A 19,607-nucleotide genomic window follows, 5' to 3' on the forward strand; every position below is an offset into this window, starting at 1 on the left:
ACTCCATGCTGATGGACTTTTGGAGTCACTTGACTTTGATTCACTTGACACGTGCGAACCATGCCTCATGGGCAAGATGACTAAGACTCCGTTCTCAGGAACAATGGAGCGTGCAAATGACTTGTTGGAAATCATACATACCGATGTGTGTGGTCCGATGAGCGTGGAGGCACGCGGCGGATATCGTTATTTTCTCACCTTCACTGACGATTTAAGTAGATATGGTTATGTCTACTTGATGAAGCACAAGTCTGAAACATTTGAAAAGTTCAAGCAATTTCAGAATGAAGTGGAAAATCATCGTAACAAGAAGATCAAGTTCCTGCGGTCTGATCGTGGGGGTGAATATCTGATTTTCGAGTTTGGTGCTCACTTAAGACAATGTGGAATTGTTTCACAGTTAACACCGCCTGGAACACCACAGCGTAATGGTGTGTCCGAACGTCGTAATCGTACTCTATTAGAGATGGTGCGATCTATGATGTCTCTTACTGATTTGTCGTTATCATTTTGGGGCTATGCATTAGAAACAACTGCATTCACTTTAAATAGGGCACCATCAAAATCCGTTGAGACGACACCATACGAACTGTGGTATGGCAAAAGGCCAAAGTTGTCGTTTCTTAAAGTTTGGGGATGTGATGCTTATGTCAAAAAGCTTCAGCCTAAAAAGCTGGAACCCAAAGCGGAAAAGTGTGTCTTCATGGGTTACCCAAAAGAGACAGTTGGGTACACCTTCTATCTCAAATCCGAGGGCAAAGTGTTTGTTGCTAAAAACGGAGCTTTTCTCGAGAAGGAGTTTCTCTCGAGCGAATTGAGTGGGAGGAAGATAGAACTTGACGAGGTTGTCGAACCTCTCATACCTCTGGATGGTGGCGCAGGGCAAGGGGAAACCTCTGTCATTGCGACGCCGGTTGAGGAGGAAGTTAATGATGATGATCATGAAACTCCAGTTCAAGTTTCTATCGAACCACGCAGGTCGACGAGACCACGTGCTGCTCTAGAGTGGTACGGTAATCCCGTCTTATCAATCATGTTGTTAGACAACAATGAACGTGCGAATTATGAAGAAGCAATGGTGGGTCCAGATTCCAACAAATGGCTGGAAGCCATGAAGTCCAAGATAGGATCCATGTATGAGAACAAAGTATGGACTTTGGAGGTACTGCCTGAGGGCCGCAAGGCCATTCAGAACAAATGGATCTTTAAGAGGAAGACGGACGCTGACGGTAATGTGACCGTTTATAAAGCTCGACTTGTGGCAAAGGGTTTTTCACAAGTTCAAGGAGTTGACTACAATGAGACTTTCTCACCCGTAGCGATGCTTAAGTCCGTCAGAATCATGTTAGCAATAGCTGCATTTTTCGATTATGAAATCTGGCAGATGGATGTCAAAACGGCGTTCCTTAACGGTTTCCTTAAGGAAGAATTGTATATGATACAACCCGAAGGTTTTGTCGATCCTAAGAATGCTAACAAGGTGTGCAAGCTCCAGCGATCCCTTTATGGACTGGTGCAAGCATCTCGGAGTTGGAACAAACGCTTTGATGAGGTGATCAAAGCATTTGGGTTTATACAAGTGGTTGGAGAATCTTGTATTTACAAAAAGTGAGTGGGAGCTCTGTGGCGTTTCTAATATTATATGTGGATGACATATTACTGATTGGAAACAACGTAGAGTTTTTAGAGAGCATAAAGGATTACTTGAATAAAAGTTTCTCTATGAAGGACCTAGGAGAAGCTGCTTACATTCTAGGCATTAAGATCTATAGGGATAGATCAAAACGCCTGATAGGACTTTCACAAAGCACATACCTTGATAAAGTTTTGAAGAGGTTCAAAATGGAACAGTCCAAGAAAGGGTTCTTGCCAGTTCTACAAGGTACGAGATTGAGTAAGACTCAGTGCCCAACAACTGATGAAGATAGAGAGCATATGCGCTCCGTCCCCTATGCTTCAGCCATAGGTTCTATCATGTATGCGATGCTGTGCACTAGACCGGATGTTAGCCTGGCCATAAGTATGGCAGGTAGGTTCCAGAGTAATCCAGGAGTGGATCACTGGACAGCGGTCAAGAATATCCTGAAGTACCTGAAAAGGACTAAGGAGATGTTTCTCGTGTATGGAGGTGACGAAGAGCTCGCCGTAAAAGGTCACGTCGATGCAAGCTTTGACACAGATCCGGACGACTCTAAGTCGCAAACCGGATACGTATTTATTCTTAATGGGGGTGCGGTAAGCTGGTGCAGTTCCAAGCAAAGCGTCGTAGTAGATTCTACATGTGAAGCGGAGTACATGGCTGCCTCGGAGGCGGCTAAGGAGGGTGTCTGGATGAAGCAGTTCATGACGGATCTTGGAGTGGTGCCAAGCGCACTGAATCCAATAACCTTGTTCTGTGAGAACACGGGTGCCATTGCCTTAGCAAAGGAACCACGGTTTCACAAGAAGACCAGACACATCAAACGACGCTTCAACCTCATCCGCGACTACGTCGAGGGAGAGGACGTAAATATATGCAAAGTGCACACGGATCTGAATGTAGCAGACCCGCTGACTAAACCTCTTCCACGGCCAAAACATGATCAACACCGGAACTGTATGGGTGTTAGATTTATTACAATGTAATTCACATGGTGATGTGAGGGCTAGATTATTGACTCTAGTGCAAGTGGGAGACTGTTGGAATTATGCCCTAGAGGCAATAATAAATATAGTTGTTATTATAATTCCTGTATCAAGATAATCGTTTATTATCCATGCTATAATTGTATTGAATGAAGACTCATTTACATGTGTGGATACATAGACAAAACACCGTTCCTAGCAAGCCTCTAGTTGGCTAGCCAGTTGATCAAAGATAGTCAGTGTCTTCTGACTATGAACAAGGTGTTGTTGCTTGATAACTGGATCACGTCATTAGGAGAATCACGTGATGGACTAGACCCAAACTAATAGACGTAGCATGTTGATCGTGTCATTTTGTTGCTACTGTTTTCTGCGTGTCAAGTATTTATTCCTATGACCATGAGATCATATAACTCACTGACACCGGAGGAATGCTTTGTGTGTATCAAACGTCGCAACGTAACTGGGTGACTATAAAGATACTCTACAGGTATCTCCGAAGGTGTTAGTTGAGTTAGTATGGATCAAGACTGGGATTTGTCACTCCGTGTGAACGGAGAGGTATCTCGGGGCCCACTCGGTAATACAACATCACACACAAGCCTTGCAAGCAATGTGACTTAGTGTAAGTTGCGGGATCTTGTATTACGGAACGAGTAAAGAGACTTGCCGGTAAACGAGATTGAAATAGGTATACGGATACTGACGATCGAATCTCGGGCAAGTAACATACCGAAGGACAAAGGGAATGACATACGGGATTATATGAATCCTTGGCACTGAGGTTCAAACGATAAGATCTTCGTAGAATATGTAGGATCCAATATGGGCATCCAGGTCCCGCTATTGGATATTGACCGACGAGTCTCTCGGGTCATGTCTACATAGTTCTCGAACCCGCAGGGTCTGCACACTTAAGGTTCGACGTTGTTTTATGCGTATTAGAGTTATATGGTTGGTTACCGAATGTTGTTTGGAGTCCCGGATGAGATCACGGACGTCACGAGGGTTTCCGTAATAGTCCGGAAACGAAGATTGATATATAGGATGACCTCATTTGATTACCGGAAGGTTTTCGGAGTTACCGGGAATGTACCGGGAATGACGAATGGGTTCCGGGAGTTCACCGGGGGGGGGGGGGGCAACCCACCCCGGGGAAGCCCATAGGCCTTGAGGGTGGCACACCAGCCCTTAGTGGGCTGGTGGGACAGCCCAAAAGAGCTCTATGCGCCAAGAAGAAAAAATCAAGAGAAAAGAAAAAAAAGGGAGGAGGTGGGAAGGAAGGGGGACTCCCTCCCACCAAACCAAGTCCAACTCGGTTTGGGGGGGGAGTCCTCCCCCCTTGGACTCGGCCGACCCCCTTGGGGCTCCTTGAGCCCCAAGGCAAGGTCCCCTCCCTCCCACCTACATATACGGAGGTTTTAGGGCTGATTTGAGATGACTTTTCCACGGCAGCCCGACCACATACCTCCACGGTTTTTCCTCTAGATCGCGTTTCTGCGGAGCTCGGGCGGAGCCCTGCTGAGACAAGGTCATCACCAACCTCCGGAGCGCCGTCACGCTGCCGGAGAACTCTTCTACCTCTCCGTCTCTCTTGCTGGATCAAGAAGGCCGAGATCATCGTCGAGCTGTACGTGTGGTGAACGCGGAGGTGCCGTCCGTTCGGTACTAGATCGTGGGACTGATCGCGGGATTGTTCGCGGGGCGGATCGAGGGACGTGAGGACGTTCCACTACATCAACCGTGTTCACTAACGCTTCTGCTGTACGATCTACAAGGGTACGTAGATCACTCATCCCCTCTCGTAGATGGACATCACCATGATAGGTCTTCGTGCGCGTAGGAAATTTTTTGTTTCCCATGCGACGTTCCCCAACATGACACTCCTGAGGTATGACATAGCCATACAATTTGCACTTTCAACCTTCAGCTTTGAACCTTCAAATTTGAACTTTCAACCTTCATATGTATTAGGCTGCGGACGACATGACGTTGAAGGCTTTCCAACGCTCCGCTTACATGTTGAAGTCCAGGAAGGAATTTAAGCGGTACTCACCGGATGATTATGCGAAAGGAAAGAATCCGGTGGACGGGGGCTCTCTTTTGTCAAGGATGAGAAGCATGGACGATGAGGTTGATGATGACGATGACGATGAGTCGGATGACCCGGAGCAATTTGTGGTTGCGAGAAGGAAGAAGCTAGTATCCAAGAGGGGACGAGGCCCGAAGTGATTTGGAGTTGGTGTTGCACTTGTGTTGTGAACTATTTACTTTTGTTGTGAACTATTTCGAGTTGTGAACCATTTAGTTGTTGTTGCACTTGTTGTGAACCATTTAGTTGTTGGCTATGATGATGATGTCAATAATTGTTGCACTTGATGAATACTTCATATATGATGATTTCACTTGTTGCACTTGATGCTGTCAGAAATGTAGTGTACATATATGATGATGCTGTTGCACTTGATGCTGTCAAAATTGCTGTATTGCTGTCTAAATTCAGATTCCAGCAGGTTTTCACATGTGTGGCACCTAAGGCTTAGGCGCCACACATGTGCAACGCCCGAGGCTTAGGCGCCACACATGTGAAAACCTGCTGGAATCTCAAAGCCCACTATTTCCCGCCACATTTCCCTCCTCCGTTCCCGCCAAAATTTCCACGTCTTCTTTCCCGCCACCTTTGGCTCCTCCGTTCCCACCAAAATTTCCACGTTTCCTTTCCCGCCACCTTTCCCTCCTCCGTTCCCGCCTAAATTTCCACGTCTTCTTTCCCGCCACCATTCCCTCCTCCGTTCCCGCCTAAATTTCCACGTTTCCTTTCCCGCCACCTTTCCCTCCTCCGTTCCCGCCACCTTTCCCTCGTCCGGTCTATAAAAGGAGGCATTGGACTGCCTTCCTTCGTCATCCACCCTAGCTTGAGAACACTACCACCGCTTTAGTCAATATGAGTTTGCCTTGCTCGGATCAAAGCATCAGGCCTAAGAAAATGAAGAGTGCAAGTTTACCTCGGGGTGTGGAAGCAGTTCGATGTTGGTGCGGTGATCTCTGCAAGGTGAAGGAGGTGGAGGATTTTTCAGATTGGTTGGACATGAAGTTTTTCATGTGCGCCAATTATGAATCTGATCCACCCGAATGTATTTCTGCGTACATCAGGCCTCCGGTATGCTCAAGTCATCCAGATTATTGTTTATCTGATATTTTTGTTTACTTGAATCTGATCCTCCTCGTAGTCTCCTCCTCCTCTCTGCATGTACTATCGTTGGATTGACACGGAAATGCCGGAATGGGCGGTGACCGAGATTCGTGAAAGAGGTGGCCGTGCATGGGCTAGCTGGGACTTGGAAGAGCGCCGCGAGAAGGCTGAAGCAGAGGAGAAAGCAGCCCAGAAGAAAGAGTGGCAAGAGTACTGTGTGGAGCAGAGGGCTTTTCTTGATGAGATGATAAGGAAAAACCAAGAAGAGAAACTACGGCTGGAGGAGGTTTACAGACAGCGGGAACAAGCCCGTGAAGCTGTGAGGGAGAGAAAGAGAGAAAGAGCTCGTGTGGCCAAGGCAGCAGAAGAAGCCAGTGATGGAAAAGGAAAACATCCACGTTGGACTCAGTAGATTTCACGAAGTTGTATGAGCAAGTTGTATCTTAATTTCAGCAAGTTGTATCTTAATTTCAGCAAGGATAATGAAACAGAGTCTTGATGAAACAGAGAACAAAGTGAAACTAAGAGAAAAATTGAGAACAAAGTGAAACTAAGACCAACATAGTGAAACTAAGACCAACATAGTGAAACTAAGACCAACTTAGTGAAACTAAGAGAAAAATTAGAACAAAGTGAAACTAAGACTAGCCAGGTTACTCTGTTTCACATGTGTGGCGCCTAAGCCTTAGGCGCCACACATGTGAGGTGTGGCGCCTTAGGCTTAGGCGCCACACATGTGAAATAGAGTAACAGAAAGTGTGCATTTTCGATGCCAGTAGGTTTTCCATTGTGTGGCGCCTAAGCCTTAGGCGCCACACAATGGAAAACCTACTGGCATCGAAAATGCACACTTTCTGTTACTCTATTTCACATGTGTGGCGCCTAAGGCTTAGGCGCCACACATTCTGTCATGCTGAAAACTGCATAGTAGTGGTGGAGGAGTTCAAATATACATCACAAATATACAACACATAGTAGTGGTGGAGGAGTTCAAATACATACTTACAACATACAACACAAAGCGCATAGTAGTGGTGGTGGAGTTCAAACATACATACGGTTCTTGAAGTAACATACGTCCAAAAGTGCATACATAGTGGAGTTTCATAGTAATAAAGCGCGGAACCAACAAGGTTCAACAACACATAGAATAGAAGCATCCGGCTCTATTGGGTCGAGCAAGGCCCCTTACCCTTCTTCTTCTTCCTCTCTTCTTCCTTTTCCTCTTCCCTTTTGCGCATTTTTGAAGCCTCTTCCTTAACCCTCTCCGTGAAGCGTTGATGCTCCCGCTCTCTCTTTGCTGCGGCCTCTGCCCACATCTTCTTAAAGTTAGCTTCATATTCTTTTTTACGTTTCTCTAGCGTCTTCCTGTCATTCTCCTTTATCCTAGCCTCATATCGCTTATGCTCAAGGAATATTTGCCAGTCCTCATCCATCTTTGCCTTATGCTCCTCATCCTTCTTCTTTCGCGCTTCCGCTGCATCCTCCTCTCTCAACTTCTTTGCAGCCCTCTCCATCAACAACTGCTCCTCACTGGCTGCATCCTTCTCCTCCCTCCACTCCGCTTTTGCCTTGTTCGGTTGAGAAGCGGCCATACCTACAAAACAGGCATCAAAGCTCATAATTAGTAAAATAACACACAAAGGAGCATAAAAAACAACATGATAAAGATAAGTGAAATATGTGACATACGGAAATGGTCCTCGTAGGTATCCACGCATACCAATCCTAGTAAGTCCACCACCTATCCCACCACTCCCTCTAGCAGCACCACCACCTATCCCACCCCTGCCTCTAGCACCACCACGACTTATCCCACCCCTGCCTCTAGCAGCACCCCTGCCTCTACCACCACCACTTCCTCTAGCACCACGTCCTCTAGTAAGCCCAAGTCGGCTAGGAACATGTTGAGTACGAACTTGTTGGCTCCTGCTTCCTTGACCCGTCCCTTGTTGGCTCGTGCTTCCTTGACCCGTCCCTTGTTGGCTCGTGCTTCCTTGACCCGTCCCTTGTTGGCTCGTGCTTCCTTGACCCGTCCCTTGTTGGCTTGAACTTGGTTGGCTAGGACTTGGTTGGCTAGGACTTGGTTGGCTTGACTTGGAATCATTGTTTTTGGACTTCTTCTTTCGCGTCGTACACCTTCTTCTGTTGTGCCCTGTTACACCGTAATCTCCACATTGTGATCTCTCAGTAGGCTCTTGGAATTGGTTGTTCCCCATTTCTCTACCACCACCATGGCCCCATCCATCCATGTCTCCTCTAAAACGCTTTGTCTTTCGTCTTCCCAGTTTCACAACCTTCCACTCTGGGTCGGGCCATAGTTGTACTCCATGATACTCCGGCCATTGTGATTGGTCAAAGTATGGTTCAAATCTAGGAGCCCATGTATGCTTCGTGGTCATGATCGAGAACTCGGACTCCCTCACGGTTAGTGGGTGGTTGACGTCCACATTCCTACTGCGAGCTGCCGTGTACAAATGCGAGCATGCGAGATGAAGCAACCTTGGCCTCCCACAAGAGCAATCACACAAGGATAAAGAAACCTTGAACGCCCTGTTTCCGTGTTGCTGGCCATCGTTTGTCGTTCCTCCGGGCTCATTCACTTCGTATGTCCAATCCTCGTTGTTGTACAGGGTAGCTGTTTGGGAGTCAGCCTTTCGTGATTGAAATACCATCCATTTGTCAACCTTTGGTGGAAACTGGTACTTATACTTTTTCATGTTCTCTCCCGCAATTTGATCATCTGTTTCTTGCGAGTACTTTAGAAAGTATGCTCTCAACTTGTCGTATGTGTATTGAACTATTGCCGTCACCGGCAACGCACGGACACCCTTCAACACCCGGTTGAAGCATTCTGCCATGTTACTAGTCATTTGACCATATCTTCGGCCATCTTCGTCATAAGCTCGTGCCCACTTGGCCCGAAGTTCAATGTGCCTGTTAAGAAACTCAAGCCCACCTGCATCAAGTTTTTTGTTTACAAGCAAAGCATTGTACAATCTTGCAAATCGTTTGTCAGAAAATGCTTGACAACAATCTTGAAGATCATCCGCCAACTCCTTGCTACCACATGCCCGGTAGAAGTTTGCACAGAAATGCCTCATGCACCATCGATGATGCAAAGGAGCATGGCCGGGAATGACAATGTCAACCGCGTTAAGTATGCCTTGATGAAGATCGGATATGACACATATTTCCCTCTCAAACGGTAATACTTTGGTTCTCAAAATATGCAAGAACCATTCCCAGTTAACATTGTTCTCTGCCTCAACCAAAGCAAAAGCCAAAGGCATCAACCGCTTATTGGCATCACTTGCTATTGCAACCAACAAAGTCCCTTGAATTGTCCGGTCAAAAACGTGCCATCGATGGAGATGACAGGACGACAGTGCTGGAAAGCCCTCACACATTGCTCAAATGCCCAAAATGCACGGCCAAATACGCGAACCCTATTTCCATTCTTAATCCTTGTTTTCTCCCCATACGGCTGGACCACATGAACCATGCCCAGGTTAGTGTGGGCAATAGCTCCCAACAACCTAGGTATGCGGTTGTATGCTTCCTCCCAATCACCATACAACATCTTGAATGCGGCTTGCTTTGCTTTCCATGCCTTACCATATTTCACCTCGTAGTGAAAGAGGGCTTTCACAAGGTCTTGTACGCTTTTTATGCTCATTGTAGGAAGAGAGGAGATGGAGTTGGAAAGCCTATAAGCGATGAACTCGGAGGTTAGTTGTCTATGGCTTTGCGACGATAGGGCACCATCAACCCTCTTGCCTCGACACATGTGAGGCATACAACTGACAATGTTCCATCCTGGCCCTCCTTTCCATGGTCTTGCACGGACAATCCAAGGACAACCTCTATCCTCACATGCAACCGTGTAACGCAGCTTCATGTTTGAATGAACAACTTTGTGTGGCCTATAATGAGTAACATAATATTCATCCAACCACATCTTCAGTTCAAAGAATGTTTCGAACTTTGACCCCGGCAAAATAATATTCTTCCCATGTGTGTCCCGATGAGAAGGTGGCCTAACTCCAAACAATATGCCTTCGCCTCCGTCAACCACGGCTTCATCCGCAAGGTTAAGATCCTCGAACAATGGTGTCCGGTGATCACGCTTTAATACATTCGTGAAAGCTTCAGCCTCCTTTGCCGTGAACCCTTCTTCATCAACTTCTTCATCGGGACCCCCATCGTCAGACTCAGAGGCATAGCCACGTGAGTACGGAATGGAATGGTCCATTGTCTCTTGCAAATTATATTTGTCCAAATCACCAAGATTGTTGTCATGAAGAACATTACCATCATCATCGTGCTCATAATTAGCCTCTACCAATGGTTCATGTTCAATGTTGACCTCTTCGTTAGCCTCATAGACACAAGAAAGAGGTTCAATGTTGGCCTCTTCGTTGATGGTTGCAGGAATAGCTTCAACAATCGAAGAGGCAACCCGGTTCAAATCCAACAAGTTAGGAACATTTGTTTTTATGGCAAATAACTCTAGAGCCTTGTCTAGTGATTCGGCCACCGTATCCTTGTATGCAAGCCAACGTTGCTCGGAGTTGACACGCATGGTCTTCCAACGAATGTGCATTCCGAATCCCGCATTATGCCTACCATCAAACTCAACTACATCACTAGGGTCCATCCAATTAAAATCCTTTCGGATTTGTTCCAACAATTCACCATAGCTAGGACACAAATCGAACACCATGTCAAGCTCATCCGGGTCCGGATCAATATTGCCTTTTAAAAAGGCATCCTTGTCCACGTGATGAACATAAACACATGTTCTTCCCATACCTAAACAACAAAACATACAACCTTTTTTATGAGCAACCATACAATTACAATAACCCTTGCCTAACTTCCAAATAACCCTAACCCCATCATAACCCTAACACAACCAAACATCCCTAACCCTAGCCTAACCATAACCTAACCCTAGCCTAACCTAAAATGCACACATCCAAACAACCCTAATCCTAACCCCATCATACCACTTATCTTAACATACAAACAAATAAAACAATATCATATACATCCCACATTTCATGAAAAACTAGGGTTTCCTCAAACTTGCAAAAAAAAAGAACACAAAAGATTTTCCTTTGGATGAGAATGAGGGGAGAGGTGGGGATTACCTTAGGGGAGTGATTGGACAACAAATGCCCGGTCCAAACCTTCAGATGTGCTGATGTAGAGAAGGATTTGAGGGAGGGGGCAGTGGCTGGGAGAGGGGCTGGGGGAGGGGAATGAGGGAGGGGGTGGGGAGGGGGGCTCGCCTGTGGCTGTATAAGTCAATGTGTGGCGCCTAAGCGTTAGGCGCCACACATTACAATGTGTGACGCCTGAGGCTTAGGCGTCACACTGCCTGGGGGGTGGGGCCCTCCCTGCCACGTGGTCGGGGGTGTGGCGCCGAACCTCTAGGCGTCACACAGTACAGTGTGGCGCCTAGGTGTTGGGCGCCACACAAAAGGGTCAGGCCGGTGAATTATTTCCCCCGAGGGGTCAATCCGTGAGTTCTTTCGCCCCAGGGGTCATTTTTGTCAATTTTGCCGGGAGCGGGCGGGCGGGCGCGGTGTAGGGGGGCGATAGGGTGGGTGCGGGTGCATAGGTGGGCGGGCGAGGGTGCAGGGCCGAAGACGTACACGGGCCTGGTCGATTGGCGAGACGTGCGCGACGTGGTTCGTTATCGTTTCGTTAACGAAAACTTTCGTTAAGGACGTATTTAGCCCCTTGATGATGTAATTAAACGGTGCAGATCTTAAGTTGGATCTGCCCTTTCGTGCTTTTAATAGTATAGCAAAAGGGCCCGTGCGTTGCAACGGGAGAAAAAAAATCACCATCTTTAATGTCGATGACCACATTATATTCATATCTCATCGCATGATTTCAAAAATTTGTTTATAAATGCAAGACAATATTTCTTCTTTTAGTTTTATTCACAATTCACAAGTTGAAACAATGTTCATATTTTCTTTAAATATCATGGTTGTCAAAAAACTTGGTAACTCAAAGAAATATTCTGAATTTGAAAAAACATTTTTTAAAATATACTATAATATTTCGATCCACCCACAATTAATTCTTAAAAATTCACTCAGGTATATAATCAGAAAGCCTCAGAAGCATTACTGTTAAATTGCATACATTCAATCATTCATGAACACTTTTACGAATTTGGGAACATTTTTAAAATCGAGAACATCTTTTACTATTTATAAAACAATATTTTATATTACAAACTGTTTTCAAGTATTTTCTTGTGAATTGGCGAATAATTCATTTTTTGAATTATCAAACATTTTTTTAATTGCATTATAGAAATTTCTCAAAATGATAGACTTTTTTTGATTCACGAATGTTTTCTCCAAAATTACGATTTTTATAATATGCAAACATTTTTACAAAAATCTCAAACAATTTTTGATTTCGCAAACATTTTATGTTTTATCAAAAAATTATGTAAACATAATTTTTTGAGTTGGGAAAGTTTTTTTGATTTATTTGAATTAGAAAAATTAAAAAGGAACAGATAAATAATAATTCAAAAACTAAAACTGAAAAGAAGGCCCCCTCCCATGGGCTGGCCCAAGTGGGCGTACTGTTTATTTTCCATCGAGCAGAGCGTAGTATAGCCGGTCCTATGTTTTGGCCGGCCCATGCGAGGATTTCCTGCATAACGTTTTTTATAATTTATAGATGACATTGATGGGTAATATTAAACAATTTCGAAGACAATTTTAATGACGTACCACATAAGTAATAGGTGCAAAGATAAAGATAAGATAAGCCCGCTTTCATGTTTTGTTGCACGGTGCGGGTGCATGTGATGGCCAACACATGCGGCAATGCTTGCTCGTGCGAGTGCATGCCATGGCCAATGCATAGCATTCTTGGAAAATTTTATGCATCCTCTTTCAGTGTACTTTGCAAAAGATTTTGCCCTGGCTTATCTTGTGGGAGAGATGACACGAGTTCTAATGTCTGCAAAAGATGGATCCTTCATCGGTAGAGGAAAGATTACACACGTGACAAAAGCGAGAAAGCAAAGATAACTTTTAGTTGGCATATTGCCGCTCGGACACTACACTTGCCTGTTAGAGATCTTGTCGCAATGCTCATTCAGCCGACACCCACTACCGTTAACATAACTGTTTCCATAGTTAATTGAAAATGGCATCAACACGATGTAGAACATTTGAAAATGGTGAATGGACATTTGCTAGGTCCACGCATCCGCCTATCCCCACTGATGTAATAATTAGTTAATTCGCCGTGTGTTCTCCGAAGTGCTACCGTATTCTCGTACCCCATTTGGAAGGAGTTTTGGAGTATTAACCTTGGCTAGGGACCTTACTTCTTACACGCCGAGGCAGCTATCTTTCCTAGCGTGGTCTGTAAAGTTGAGCAAAGCTGAGCATGAGAATGGGTGTATCACCGCTAGGGCGGCAAAGAGTCGAGTTTGAGCGAATTGAAGTTGGCTCAGCTCAACTCACATTAAAAGTCAAGCGGGTTGAGACTGAGTGAAGCTCAAGGTAGAACTGTAGAACATGACTCGTGCAGAGCTTGTAACAATCTCGAGTCAATCTCGAGCTAGTTTTTAGCTAAATGAGATGGTAAAAATTATAAATCTATGGTGATTTATTCCATCTAGATAAGGCTCAACACGATATAAGAAAAAAAATATTTCAACCAAGAAGATGATACTATAAATTTCTTCAAAGTAGTTTGACTTATTTTCTCACAACCAAAAGCTTAGTTTGAAAATAAGATTACAATTCACGACAAACTTATAATTAGGAAAACAAATTATTGACGAACAGGGCCTAATTCTTCTCTGCATTTAATTAAGCTTAAATATTTGCTAGTAAATAAAATGGAAAAAATCATATACAACATATATGTTAAGAAATTATCTTATTTGCATTTAATATAGGAAAACGTTTTCCGACGGCGCGCCGGCCGAACCTTTTGGCCGGTCCTGCGCGGGTCGTGCGAGGTGTCATTTTGCTGCATCTGTTATCATTTTTTGCTAATACCGACAGGGATTTCGCTACATCCATAATGGCGGACCTGCGACGGAGACGATCATTTTTTCTCTTTTTTTGCAACCCTTGGTGATTTTTGCTACTACGTGCGACGGAATTTGCTACAACCATGGTGGCGGAGCTATGATGGCGACGACCATTTTTTTCCGCTGCAACTGATGTTGATTTTTGCTAAAACCGATATCGTTTTTTGCTAACCGTTCACTAAAAAAGATGGATACATGTTCGTTAGAGTTGCAACCCAACTTTACTGGATTGTTTTGCTACCTGAGGCGGCTACCTTCTCTAGCATGGTGTGTAAAGTTGAGCAAAGTTGAGCATGAGAATGCATGTATCACCGCATCCGTCTCTTTATATAGGCGATTAGGCGTGTACAAATTAGTTTGACTATCCAGGTAGAAGAACATAGATCCCTATCGTCAGTGGCGTAGCTAGCTCGGTGAGCCAGGGTGGTCCAATAATAAAAAAAATGTAATTATATGCATTGTACGAAATCTACTCCCTTCGTTCCAAAATATAAGACCTTTTAAAGATTTTACTAGGAGACTACATACGGAGCAAAATGAGTAAATTTATACTATAAAATAGGTTCATGTACATCCGTATGTAGTTCATAGTACAATTTCTAAAAGTTCTTATATTTAGGAACGGAGGGAGTAATATCTATTTTCTACCCTATATATTGGCTATGGTGGGATTCCAGGGTGGTCCATGGACCACCCTGTCCACCCCCTAGGTACGCCACTGCCTATCGTCATTAAGTTAATTAGAACCCTAATTTATCCCGGACGCAAGTGTTCCATAAAAGATGCACCTGTCGCTCAGTGTGGTCGATCAGTTCAATTATGGATTCATTTGGTACATCTTTTATCTTCATACATGATTGTTTTCACGCATGAGACAGGAACACTGTAACTCAAAGACTGAATTGGAAAGAATCTAACGGAAATTTGTCCGTACAATATATTCTGCATCAATCTTTTTTCACACGTAGTTGCCTCGCCTTATCTGCACCGGCAAGTAGTAGGCCACAACTGAATCGTCGGTGCAGAGTATATTAATGAAGATCAAACTCGGCACGGGGAAGACTGTAACGGACAAGGAATTGTATCGCCAAAAGTAGTGAAGATTTTCGATCAGGTGCCTGACCAAATTGGAGTACTTTTATGACAGTGCATTCCATCACAAGTCATGTCGACATCACCATGCAGTCTTCAAGCCAATCACGCTACCTATGAGACTTGACCACATATAATAGTGACCACACTTATTAGTACTTCCTCCGTTCCGAAATAGTTGTCGCTGGATGTTTCTAGTGCAAACTCCGTCACGTACAATTTTTCTTGTTGTTTTCTAAATTACCCCCACCTCTTTCTCGAACGCTTGCCCTCGCTGGGGTCGCTGACACCCTCTCCCTCGCACGCGTCGCCGGCGTCTCTCGTCCGCTTCTCCCTCGCCGGGGTCGCCGACACCCTCTCCCTCGCACGCGTCGCCGGCCTCTCCCTCTCACGTCGTCGCCTCCTCTCCCTCTCGCGTCGTCTCTGCCTCTCCGTTTTCCCTGTCACCGTCGCCCTTCCAAGATCTCATTTTTACTTTTGGCGGGTGGATCCGCCATCTTATGCCCATTCCGCAGCACCTACAAGCCTCGCCGGCACCGGCACGACGCCAGGTAGACCTACGCGCCGAGACGAACCCCAAGAAGGCGGAGAGCGGGGCGGTATCGGTGCCCTTCGTGGTAGCGGCCCCGCAAGCAGCATGGGCGTCGATGGACTCGATGTACTCCGAGCTGTCGGGCTGTGTCCGCCGAGCTGCGTCCCGATGCCGACGTCGCTGCTGCTGGACGCCAGCACCGGGGAGCGCCGACCCCGTTCATCGTGCAGGTGGCTGGCCCCGTGAAGATGCCGACCCCATGCGATGTGCAGGTGGCTGGCGGGGGCGTGCAGTTGCGGTCTTGCGGAGCAAAGTAGATGCCTGACGAGCAGATCCCATTCGCCTTGGTCTCTTCTTCATCTACTCAGTCGTCGTGCAGGTCAAGTACTAGTCGCCCTCCTCTGTACTGAAATTCAATTAACTTTCTTAAGTACTCTTTCACTCATTTTGCTCAAGTACTTCATGGTTGGAGTAGTACTGAAATTAGTCCCTTCGTATCATCATCTGCTCATAATTTTTCATCTTTGATTCAGTTTGAGGACTTGCTGATGTTTTGTTCCAATCAAGAGTGCTTAAAATGGAGTACAATTTTGTTTACTGTAGCACAACAACATCTTCACAACGGTACATCTTCACAATAGCACCTTCACAATAGTACTCCAGTAGTGCAAAAACGGAGTAATCAAGAAGGAGTGCTTAAAGTGATGCTCGAAATGTTCTTTTAGTGTAGCAAATGCAGCAGAAGTAATCTGTTCCAAAATGTAGCAACTGCAGCAGTAGTAACTTCAATCACCTTACCATCAACTAGTTTGGACTAATTTAGTTCCTCAAGCCCAATTTTAGTGCATGCATTTTTGGAGTAGCACTAGTAGCTACTGATTTTGGAGTACTTGAATTAGTGTGCCTGAGCTATTAATTTTGGAGTACTTAAATGAGTGTGCTTTAGCTGTTAAATTTGGGGTAACTTTTGAGTTCTTGCTCTTATAGTTTTGGGGTAGAAAAGCATATACTCTAGTGCTTGATCTAGGCCTGTTTTGCTTGCAGTAGTTTCGGTGATGAATCTTTTTCTTTGACTAAAACTAAATTAAACCTTTTCCGTTGGTTTAGAAATAAACTTGGAGTAGTAGTTTAGCACTTGCAGTAATGTAGGACAACAGTAGTTTAGTGTAAGTTTATGTTAATTGACTGCATTTTTTTCAGTTACAGTAGGACTTCTCTTTCTCTTCTTCTCTCCTTTCTCTTTTCTCTTCTTCTCTTTCTCTTTTTGCATCTGTAGTTTAGTGTAGGGTTTAGTGTCGGACTTGCACGTACTCCCCTTGTGCCCTCCATTCTCTTCTGTTCTCTTCTTTGAATGCACTCCTCTCTTCTCCTCACCTACTCCAATAAAAATGAACTCATACCCCACACAAATGATCATATAAACGGAGTAAAATATACTCATACAGATGGACTGTGGAGTAAAATATACTCATACAAGATGGTTTTTTACCTGCATCTTCCACAATTTCATCTCCTTCCTTTTCATATCCTATATCTCCTTCCATTTCATTTCCTACATCTTCATCCGTTTCAACCTCATCTTCTGCACGTGGAGTGTGGTTGAGGTTGGGAGACCCTTGTTCTTCTGAAGATATGAATAGTTAAGATGAAGAAGAGTAACAAGATGAAGATCTATTTCATCAATTTAACTGAATATATATGCACCTAGGAGATTGGCAAAAACAAGAGAAAATACTCAAGTGCTTTTGACAACACATAACTGAATTAATATGCACATTTTATGCACATATGTGCATATTAATTCAGCAAAGTGCTTTTGACAGCACTTAACAGAATTTTTATACACCTATGTGCATATTAATTCAACAAAGTACTTTTGACAGCACTTAACTGAATTTTCATGCACCTATGTGCATATAAATTTTTATGCATCCTCTTTCACTATTTTATGCTTATCTTGAGGGAGAGATGACAGGAGTTCTAATGTCCGCAAAAGATGGATCTTTCATCGGTAAAGGAAAGATTACACATGACAAAAGCGGGAAAACAAAGATCACTTCTGGTTCGCATATTGCTGCTCGGACACTAGACTTGTCCGTTGGAGACCTTGTCGCAATGCTCATTGAGCCGACACCCACTACCGTTAACATAATTGTTTCCATAGTTAACTGAAGATGGTATCAACACGATTTAGCACATTTGAAGATGGTGAGTGGAAATTTGCTAGGTCCACGCATCCGCCTATCCCCAGTGATGTAATAATTAGTTAATTCACCCGTATTTTCTGCGAAGTCCTACCGTATTCTCATATTATGCACTGTTTTTTCATCAGAACCCTGAGTTGTCATAGTTAGATATCTGTTTTGCCTGCCACCTCGCTAGGAAGCTATCAATCCATCCATATAGTTCCGGACATTCGTAGGCGCTAACTTCCCGGGACACACCAAAGATTTGAAAACGGATTGTCTAATGCATATCTAGATGTGCTCTATTTCTTACACATCTAAGTGACTTGATCAAACTAGAAAGAAAACGAGAAACAACTAATGAAAATGCTTGCATGAATCGTAATGTAATACAATGGTATAGGACTTAGATGTGCAATACTTAAATCACATCTAGACATTCTTTTGCAAAACTGATTTGAGAATTATGTTCTTTTGACGAATAGTATCTATCCTCTCCATACTCAAAAATAAGTCTTTTTAGAGCATCTACATCCGGACATTTCAAATATTACCCTTTAAACGTCCGTGGACACGCCCGTTCAGTAACCTATTTGTCCGCCCGCGCAACCACACTCTTACCACTACTCCGCCGTCCCACATCTGTAAAAATACATTTATGGGGGTAGCTTGTGTTAGACAGGTCTCTTGCCACTAATTTCCATCTCCCACCCCCCTCCCCCCCCCCCCCATTTCCCTAGAAATATGGATTAGAAAAAGTTTAAGAGAAGCATAAGGAGTTTTCGAGTATTAACTTTGGCTAGGGACCTTACTCCTTACACGTCGAGGCAAGCTAGCTTTCCTAGCGTGGGCTGTAAAATTGAGCAAAGTTGAACATGAGAATGGGTGTATCACCGCTAGGGTGGCAAACGAGTCGAGTTTGAGCGAGTTGAAGTTGGCTCAGCTCAACTCGTATTAAAAGTCGAGCGGGTTAAGACTCAGTGAAGCTCAAGGTCGAGCCGCTGAACATGACTCGTGCACAGCTTGTAACAATCCCGAGTCGATCTCGAGCTAGTTTTGAGCTAAATGAGATGGTAAAAATTATAAATCTATGATAATTTATTCCAACTAGATAAGGCTCAACATGATATAAGAAAACAAAAAAAAAATCAACCAAGAGGATGATAATATAAATTTCTTCAAAGTAGTTTGACTTATTCTCTCACAACCAAAAGCTTAATATGAAAATAAGATTACGATTCACGACAAACATATAATTAGGAAAAAAATATATTGACGAATAGGGCCTAATTCTTCTATGCATTTAATTAAGCTTCCATATTTGCTAGTAAATAAAATGGAAAAAAGTCATGGATAACATATATGGTAACAAATTATCTTATTTGCATTTAATATAGGGAAACGTTTCCCGACTGCAGGCCGGCCGAACCTTTTGGTCAGTCCTGTGCGGGTCGTGCGAGGCGTCATTTTGCTGTAATTATTATCATTTTTTTGCTACTACTGACAGGGATTTTGCTACATCCATAGTGGCGGAGCTGCGACAGAGACAATCATTTTTTCTGTTTTTCCTCCAACCTTTGGTGATTTTTGCTAGTACCAGCGACGGAATTTGCTACATCCATAGTGACGGAGCTACGACGGCGATGACCTTTTTTTTCCGCTGCAACCGGTGTTGATTTTTGCTAAAACCGGTATCCACTTTTGCTACAACCGTTCACTAAAAAAACTGCGTACACGTTCGTCAGAGTTGCATCCCGAGTTTACCGGATTGTTTTGCTACCCGAGGTGGCTACCTTCCCTAGCATGGTCTATAAAGTTAAGCAAAGTTGAGCATCAGAATGGGTGTATCACCGCACCCCTCTCTTTGTATAGGCGTGTACAAATTAG

Source organism: Hordeum vulgare, chromosome 7H, assembly GCF_904849725.1.
Source record: "Hordeum vulgare subsp. vulgare chromosome 7H, MorexV3_pseudomolecules_assembly, whole genome shotgun sequence".
NCBI classification, from domain to species: domain Eukaryota; kingdom Viridiplantae; phylum Streptophyta; class Magnoliopsida; order Poales; family Poaceae; genus Hordeum; species Hordeum vulgare.